Here is a 9,206-nt window from a genome sequence, read left to right on the forward strand (position 1 = left end):
TGTACTTCTAAGAACCAACTGTATTCAAATAGAAACCAACTGTCTTCCATGGAACTGCGCTTCCAACTGCGTCCATGTATGATTCTCACTGACATTCAGTAAAGTTCCAGTTTTGGTTGGCTATCCCGTGGTTGTTCCGTTATTCCACTTTACTTTACACGGCGTGTCACCGTTTAATTGACACTGGCGTCACGAACATTAAATACCTGCCTGTTCCAGTATTTGCCCCGATTGAAGACGACAGTGGATCCCAGGTTAGTGGGTTAATCTGCACTACAAAGCCCAGCATACACTACTGACCCCCTGGGACACTGCAAGAGGAGGAGGAAGAAAGGTCATTATTAGCACTTTCAGGCCAGTCTCTTCGAAGTGACTCAGAGGGAGGTTTTTTGCAACAGCAGAGGCCAGGTACAAATGTGGCCAGCCAGGGCCCACTACTGGAGGACGAGGATGAGGAGGAGGTGGAGGAGGATGAGGATGAAGCACGGTCACAGCGGGGTGGCACCCAACGCAGCTCGGGCCCATCACTGGTGTGTGGCTGGGGGGAAAGGCAGGACGATGACGATACGCCTCCCACAGAGGACAACTTGTCCTTACTTCTGGGCAGCCTGGCACACATGAGAGACTACATGCTGCAGTGCCTGCGCAATCACACCAGAGTTGCCCACATTTTAACGTGTGCGGACTACTGGGTTGCCACCCTGCTGGATCCACGCTACAAAGACAATGTGCCCACCTTACTTCCTTCACTGGAGCGTGATAGGAAGATGCGCGAATACGAGCCCACGTTGGTAGACACGCTACTGAGAGCATTCCCAAATGTCACAGGGGAACAAGTGGAAGCCCAAGGGCAAAGCAGAGGAGGAGCAAGAGGTCGCCAAGGCAGCTGTGTCACGGCCAGCTCCTCTGAGGGCAGGGTTAGCATGGCAGAGATGTGGAAAAGTTTTGTCAACACGCCACAGCTAACTGCACCACCACCTGATACGCAACGTGTTAGCAGGAGGCAACATTTCACTAACATGGTGGAACAGTACGTGCGCACACCCCTCCACGTACTGACTGATGGTTCGGCCCCATTCAACTTCTGGGTCTCTAAATTGTCCACGTGGCCAGAGCTAGCCTTTTATGCCTTGGAGGTGCTGGCCTGCCCGGCGGCCAGCGTTTTGTCTGAACGTGTATTCAGCACGGCAGGAGGCGTCATTACAGACAAACGCAGCCGCCTGTCTACAGACAATTTGGACAAGCTGACGTTCATAAAAATGAACCAGGCATGGATCCCACAGGACCTGTCCGTCCCTTGAGCAGATTAGACATTAACTACCTCCCCTTAACCATATATTATTGTACTCCAGGGCACTTCCTCATTCAATCCTCTTTTTATTTTCATTTTACCATTATATTGAGGGGCAACCCAAAATTGAATGAACATCTCCTCTGTCTGGGTGCCGTGGCCTAAATATATGCCAATGGACTGTTCCAATGTTGGCTGACGTGAAGCCTGATTCTCTGCTATGACATGCAGACTGATTCTCTGCTGACATGAAGCCCGATTCTCTGTTACGGGACCTCTCTCCTCTGCCTGGGTACCTGGGCCTAAATATATGCCAATGGACTGTTGCAGTGGTGGCTGACGTGAAGCCTGATTCTCTTCTATGACATGCAGACTGATTCTCTGCTGACATGAAGCCAGATTCTCTGTTACGGGACCTCTCTCCTCTGCCTGGGCCTAAATATCTGACAATGGACTGTTACAGTGGTGGCTGACGTGAAGCCTGATTCTCTTCTATGACATGCAGACTGATTCTCTGCTGACATGAAGCCAGATTCTCTGTTACGGGACCTCTCTCCTCTGGCTGGGTACCTGGGCCTAAATATATGCCAATGGACTGTTGCAGTGGTGGCTGACGTGAAGCCTGATTCTCTTCTACGACATGCAGACTGATTCTCTGCTGACATGAAGCCAGATTCTCTGTTACGGGACCTCTCTCCTCTGGCTGGGTGCCTGGGCCTAAATTTATGACAATGGACTGTTGCAGTGGTGGCTGACGTGAAGCCTGATTCTCTGCTATGACATGCAGACTGATTCTCGGCTGACATGAAGCCAGATTCTCTGTTACGGGACCTCTCTCCTCTGGCTGGGTACCTGGGCCTAAATATATTCCAATGGACTGTTGCAGTGGTGGCTGACGTGAAGCCTGATTCTCTGCTATGACATGCAGACTGATTCTCTGCTGACATGAATCCAGATTCTCTGTTACGGGACCTCTCTCCTCTGGCTGGGTGCCTGGGCCTAAATATATGACAATGGACTGTTACAGTGGTGGGTGACGTGAAGCCTGATTCTCTGCTATGACATGCAGACTGATTCTCTGCTGACATGAAGCCAGATTCTCTGTTAAGGGACCTCTCTCCTCTGCCTGGGTGCTGGGCCTAAATATATGACAATGGACTGTTACAGTGGTGGCTGACGTGAAGCCTGATTCTCTGCTATGACATGCAGACAGATTCTCTGCTGACATGAAGCCAGATTCTGTTACGGGACCTCTCTCCTCTGCCTGGGTGCCTGGGCCTAAATATATGCCAATGGACTGTTCCAATGTTGGGTGACGTGAAGCCTGATTCTCTGCTATGACATGCAGACTGATTCTCTGCTGACATGAAGCCAGATTCTCTGTTACGGGACCTCTCTCCTCTGCCTGGGTGCTGGGCCTAAATATATGCCAATGGACTGTTGCAGTGGTGGCTGACGTGAAGCCTGATTCTCTGCTATGACATGCAGACTGATTCTCTGCTGACCTGAAGCCAGATTCTCTGTTACGGGACCTCTCTCCTCTGCCTGGGTGCCTGGGCCTAAATGTATGACAATGGACTGTTACAGTGGTGGCTGACGTGAAGCCTGATTCTCTGCTATGACATGCAGACTGATTCTCTGCTGACATGAAGCCAGATTCTCTGTTACGGGACCTCTCTCCTCTGGCTGGGTGCCTGGGCCTAAATATATGCCAATGGACTGTTGCAGTTGTGGCTGACGTGAAACCTGATTCTCTGCTATGACATGCAGACTGATTCTCTGCTGACATGAAGCCAGATTCTCTGTTACGGGACCTCTTTCCTCTGCCTGGGTGCCTGGGCCTAAATATATGCCAATGGACTGTTCCAATGTTGGGTGACGTGAAGCCTGATTCTCTGCTATGACATGCAGACTGATTCTCTGCGGACATGAAGCCAGATTCTCTGTTACGGGACCTCTCTCCTCTGCCTGGGTGCTGGGCCTAAATATATGACAATGGACTGTTGCAGTGGTGGCTGACGTGAAGCCTGATTCTCTGCTATGACATGCAGACTGATTCTCGGCTGACATGAAGCCAGATTCTCTGTTACGGGACCTCTCTCCTCTGGCTGGGTACCTGGGCCTAAATATATTCCAATGGACTGTTGCAGTGGTGGCTGACGTGAAGCCTGATTCTCTGCTATGACATGCAGACTGATTCTCTGCTGACATGAATCCAGATTCTCTGTTACGGGACCTCTCTCCTCTGGCTGGGTGCCTGGGCCTAAATATATGACAATGGACTGTTACAGTGGTGGGTGACGTGAAGCCTGATTCTCTGCTATGACATGCAGACTGATTCTCTGCTGACATGAAGCCAGATTCTCTGTTAAGGGACCTCTCTCCTCTGCCTGGGTGCTGGGCCTAAATATATGACAATGGACTGTTACAGTGGTGGCTGACGTGAAGCCTGATTCTCTGCTATGACATGCAGACAGATTCTCTGCTGACATGAAGCCAGATTCTGTTACGGGACCTCTCTCCTCTGCCTGGGTGCCTGGGCCTAAATATATGCCAATGGACTGTTCCAATGTTGGGTGACGTGAAGCCTGATTCTCTGCTATGACATGCAGACTGATTCTCTGCTGACATGAAGCCAGATTCTCTGTTACGGGACCTCTCTCCTCTGCCTGGGTGCTGGGCCTAAATATATGCCAATGGACTGTTGCAGTGGTGGCTGACGTGAAGCCTGATTCTCTGCTATGACATGCAGACTGATTCTCTGCTGACCTGAAGCCAGATTCTCTGTTACGGGACCTCTCTCCTCTGCCTGGGTGCCTGGGCCTAAATGTATGACAATGGACTGTTACAGTGGTGGCTGACGTGAAGCCTGATTCTCTGCTATGACATGCAGACTGATTCTCTGCTGACATGAAGCCAGATTCTCTGTTACGGGACCTCTCTCCTCTGGCTGGGTGCCTGGGCCTAAATATATGCCAATGGACTGTTGCAGTTGTGGCTGACGTGAAGCCTGATTCTCTGCTATGACATGCAGACTGATTCTCTGCTGACATGAAGCCAGATTCTCTGTTACGGGACCTCTTTCCTCTGCCTGGGTGCCTGGGCCTAAATATATGCCAATGGACTGTTCCAATGTTGGGTGACGTGAAGCCTGATTCTCTGCTATGACATGCAGACTGATTCTCTGCTGACATGAAGCCAGATTCTCTGTTACGGGACCTCTCTCCTCTGCCTGGGTGCTGGGCCTAAATATATGACAATGGACTGTTACAGTGGTGGCTGACGTGAAGCCTGATTCTCTGCTATGACATGCAGACTGATTCTCTGCTGACATGAAGCCAGATTCTCTGTTACGGGACCTCTCTCCTCTGACTGGGTGCCTGGGCCTAAATATATGCCAATGGACTGTTGCAGTGGTGGCTGACATGAAGCCTGATTCTCTGCTATGACATGCAGACTGATTCTCTGCTGACATGAAGCCAGATTCTCTGTTACGGGACCTCTCTCCTCTGCCTGGGTGCCTGGGCCTAAATGTATGACAATGGACTGTTACAGTGGTGGCTGACGTGAAGCCTGATTCTCTGCTATGACATGCAGACTGATTCTCTGCTGACATGAAGCCAGATTCTCTGTTACGGGACCTCTCTCCTCTGGCTGGGTGCCTGGGCCTAAATATATGCCAATGGACTGTTGCAGTGGTGGCTGACGTGAAGCCTGATTCTCTGCTATGACATGCAGACTGATTCTCTGCTGACATGAAGCCAGATTCTCTGTTACGGGACCTCTCTCCTCTGGCTGGGTGCCTGGGCCTAAATATATGACAATGGACTGTTACAGTGGTGGCTGACGTGAAGCCTGATTCTCTGCTATGACATGCAGACTGATTCTCTGCTGACCTGAAGCCAGATTCTCTGTTACGGGACCTCTCTCCTCTGGCTGGGTGCCTGGGCCTAAATATATGCCAATGGACTGTTGCAGTGGTGGCTGACGTGAAGCCTGATTCTCTGCTATGACATGCAGACTGATTCTCTGCTGACATGAAGCCAGATTCTCTGTTACGGGACCTCTCTCCTCTGCCTGGGTGCCTGGGCCTAAATATATGCCAATGGACTGTTCCAATGTTGGGTGACGTGAAGCCTGATTCTCTGCTATGACATGCAGACTGATTCTCTGCTGACATGAAGCCAGATTCTCTGTTACGGGACCTCTCTCCTCTGCCTGGGTGCTGGGCCTAAATATATGACAATGGACTGTTACAGTGGTGGCTGACGTGAAGCCTGATTCTCTGCTATGACATGCAGACTGATTCTCTGCTGACATGAAGCCAGATTCTCTGTTACGGGACCTCTCTCCTCTGCCTGGGTGCTGGGCCTAAATATATGACAATGGACTGTTGCAGTGGTGGCTGACGTGAAGCCTGATTCTCTGCTATGACATGCAGACTGATTCTCTGCTGACATGAAGCCAGATTCTCTGTTACGGGACCTCTCTCCTCTGGCCTGGGTGCCTGGGCCTAAATATATGACAATGGACTGTTACAGTGGTGGCTGACGTGAAGCCTGATTCTCTGCTATGACATGCAGACTGATTCTCTGCTGACATGAAGCCAGATTCTCTGTTACGGGACCTCTCTCCTCTGCCTGGGTGCCTGGGCCTAAATATATGACAATGGACTGTTAGCAGTGGTGGCTGACGTGAAGCCTGATTCTCTTCTATGACATGCAGACTGATTCTCTGCTGACATGAAGCCAGATTCTCTGTTACGGGACCTCTCTCCTCTGGCTGGGTGCCTGGGCCTAAATATATGACAATGGACTGTTACAGTGGTGGCTGACGTGAAGCCTGATTCTCTGCTATGACATGCAGACTGATTCTCTGCTGACATGAAGCCAGATTCTCTGTTACGGGACCTCTCTCCTCTGCCTGGGTGCTGGGCCTAAATATATGACAATGGACTGTTGCAGTGGTGGCTGACGTGAAGCCTGATTCTCTGCTATGACATGCAGACTGATTCTCTGCTGACATGAAGCCAGATTCTCTGTTACGGGACCTCTCTCCTCTGCTGGGTGCCTGGGCCTAAATATATGACAATGGACTGTTACAGTGGTGGCTGACGTGAAGCCTGATTCTCTGCTATGACATGCAGACTGATTCTCTGCTGACATGAAGCCAGATTCTCTGTTACGGGACCTCTCTCCTCTGCCTGGGTGCCTGGGCCTAAATATATGCCAATGGACTGTTCCAGTGGTGGCTGACGTGAAGCCTGATTCTCTGCTATGACATGCAGACTGATTCTCTGCTGACATGAAGCCAGATTCTCTGTTACGGGACCTCTCTCCTCTGCCTGGGTGCTGGGCCTAAATATATGACAATGGACTGTTACAGTGGTGGCTGACGTGAAGCCTGATTCTCTGCTATGACATGCAGACTGATTCTCTGCTGACATGAAGCCAGATTCTCTGTTACGGGACCTCTCTCCTCTGCCTGGGTGCTGGGCCTAAATATATGACAATGGACTGTTGCAGTGGTGGCTGACGTGAAGCCTGATTCTCTGCTATGACATGCAGACTGATTCTCTGCTGACATGAAGCCAGATTCTCTGTTACGGGACCTCTCTCCTCTGGCTGGGTGCCTGGGCCTAAATATATGACAATGGACTGTTACAGTGGTGGCTGACGTGAAGCCTGATTCTCTGCTATGACATGCAGACTGATTCTCTGCTGACATGAAGCCAGATTCTCTGTTACGGGACCTCTCTCCTCTGCCTGGGTGCCTGGGCCTAAATATATGCCAATGGACTGTTCCAATGTTGGGTGACGTGAAGCCTGATTCTCTGCTATGACATGCAGACTGATTCTCTGCTGACATGAAGCCAGATTCTCTGTTACGGGACCTCTCTCCTCTGCCTGGGTGCTGGGCCTAAATATATGACAATGGACTGTTACAGTGGTGGCTGACGTGAAGCCTGATTCTCTGCTATGACATGCAGACTGATTCTCTGCTGACATGAAGCCAGATTCTCTGTTACGGGACCTCTCTCCTCTGCCTGGGTGCTGGGCCTAAATATATGACAATGGACTGTTGCAGTGGTGGCTGACGTGAAGCCTGATTCTCTGCTATGACATGCAGACTGATTCTCTGCTGACATGAAGCCAGATTCTCTGTTACGGGACCTCTCTCCTCTGGCTGGGTGCCTGGGCCTAAATATATGACAATGGACTGTTACAGTGGTGGCTGACGTGAAGCCTGATTCTCTGCTATGACATGCAGACTGATTCTCTGCTGACATGAAGCCAGATTCTCTGTTACGGGACCTCTCTCCTCTGGCTGGGTGCCTGGGCCTAAATATATGATAATGGACTGTAGCAGTGGTGGCTGACGTGAAGCCTGATTCTCTGCTATGACATGCAGACTGATTCTCTGCTGACATGAAGCCAGATTCTCTGTTACGGGACCTCTCTCCTCTGGATGGGTGCCTGGGCCTAAATATATGACAACGGACTGTTACAGTGGTGGCTGACGTGAAGCCTGATTCTCTGCTATGACATGCAGACTGATTCTCTGCTGACATGAAGCCAGATTCTCTGTTACGGGACCTCTCTCCTCTGGCTGGGTGCCTGGGCCTAAATATATGCCAATGGACTGTTGCAGTGGAGGCTGACGTGAAGCCTGATTCTCTGCTATGACATGCAGACTGATTCTCTGCTGACATGAAGCCAGATTCTCTGTTACGGGACCTCTCTCCTCTGGCTGGGTGCCTGGGCCTAAATATATGCCAATGGACTGTTCCAATGTTGGGTGACGTGAAGCCTGATTCTCTGCTATGACATGCAGACTGATTCTCTGCTGACATGAAGCCAGATTCTCTGTTACGGGACCTCTCTCCTCTGCCTGGGTGCTGGGCCTAAATATATGACAATGGACTGTTACAGTGGTGGCTGACGTGAAGCCTGATTCTCTGCTATGACATGCAGACTGATTCTCTGCTGACATGAAGCCAGATTCTCTGTTACGGGACCTCTCTCCTCTGCCTGGGTGCCTGGGCCTAAATATATGACAATGGACTGTTGCAGTGGTGGCTGACTGTGAAGCCTGATTCTCTTCTATGACATGCAGACTGATTCTCTGCTGACATGAAGCCAGATTCTCTGTTACGGGACCTCTCTCCTCTGGCTGGGTGCCTGGGCCTAAATATATGACAATGGACTGTTACAGTGGTGGCTGACGTGAAGCCTGATTCTCTGCTATGACATGCAGACTGATTCTCTGCTGACATGAAGCCAGATTCTCTGTTACGGGACCTCTCTCCTCTGGCTGGGTGCCTGGGCCTAAATATATGCCAATGGACTGTTGCAGTGGTGGCTGACGTGAAGCCTGATTCTCTGCTATGACATGCAGACTGATTCTCTGCTGACCTGAAGCCAGATTCTCTGTTACGGGACCTCTCTCCTCTGCCTGGGTGCCTGGGCCTAAATGTATGACAATGGACTGTTACAGTGGTGGCTGACGTGAAGCCTGATTCTCTGCTATGACATGCAGACTGATTCTCTGCTGACATGAAGCCAGATTCTCTGTTACGGGACCTCTCTCCTCTGGCTGGGTGCCTGGGCCTAAATATATGCCAATGGACTGTTGCAGTGGTGGCTGACGTGAAGCCTGATTCTCTGCTATGACATGCAGACTGATTCTCTGCTGACATGAAGCCAGATTCTCTGTTACGGGACCTCTCTCCTCTGGCTGGGTGCCTGGGCCTAAATATATGCCAATGGACTGTTCCAATGTTGGGTGACGTGAAGCCTGATTCTCTGCTATGATATGCAGACTGATTCTCTGCTGACATGAAGCCAGATTCTCTGTTACGGGACCTCTCTCCTCTGCCTGGGTGCTGGGCCTAAATATATGACAATGGACTGTT

This window comes from Bufo gargarizans, chromosome 9, assembly GCF_014858855.1.
Source record: "Bufo gargarizans isolate SCDJY-AF-19 chromosome 9, ASM1485885v1, whole genome shotgun sequence".
NCBI lineage: Eukaryota > Metazoa > Chordata > Amphibia > Anura > Bufonidae > Bufo > Bufo gargarizans.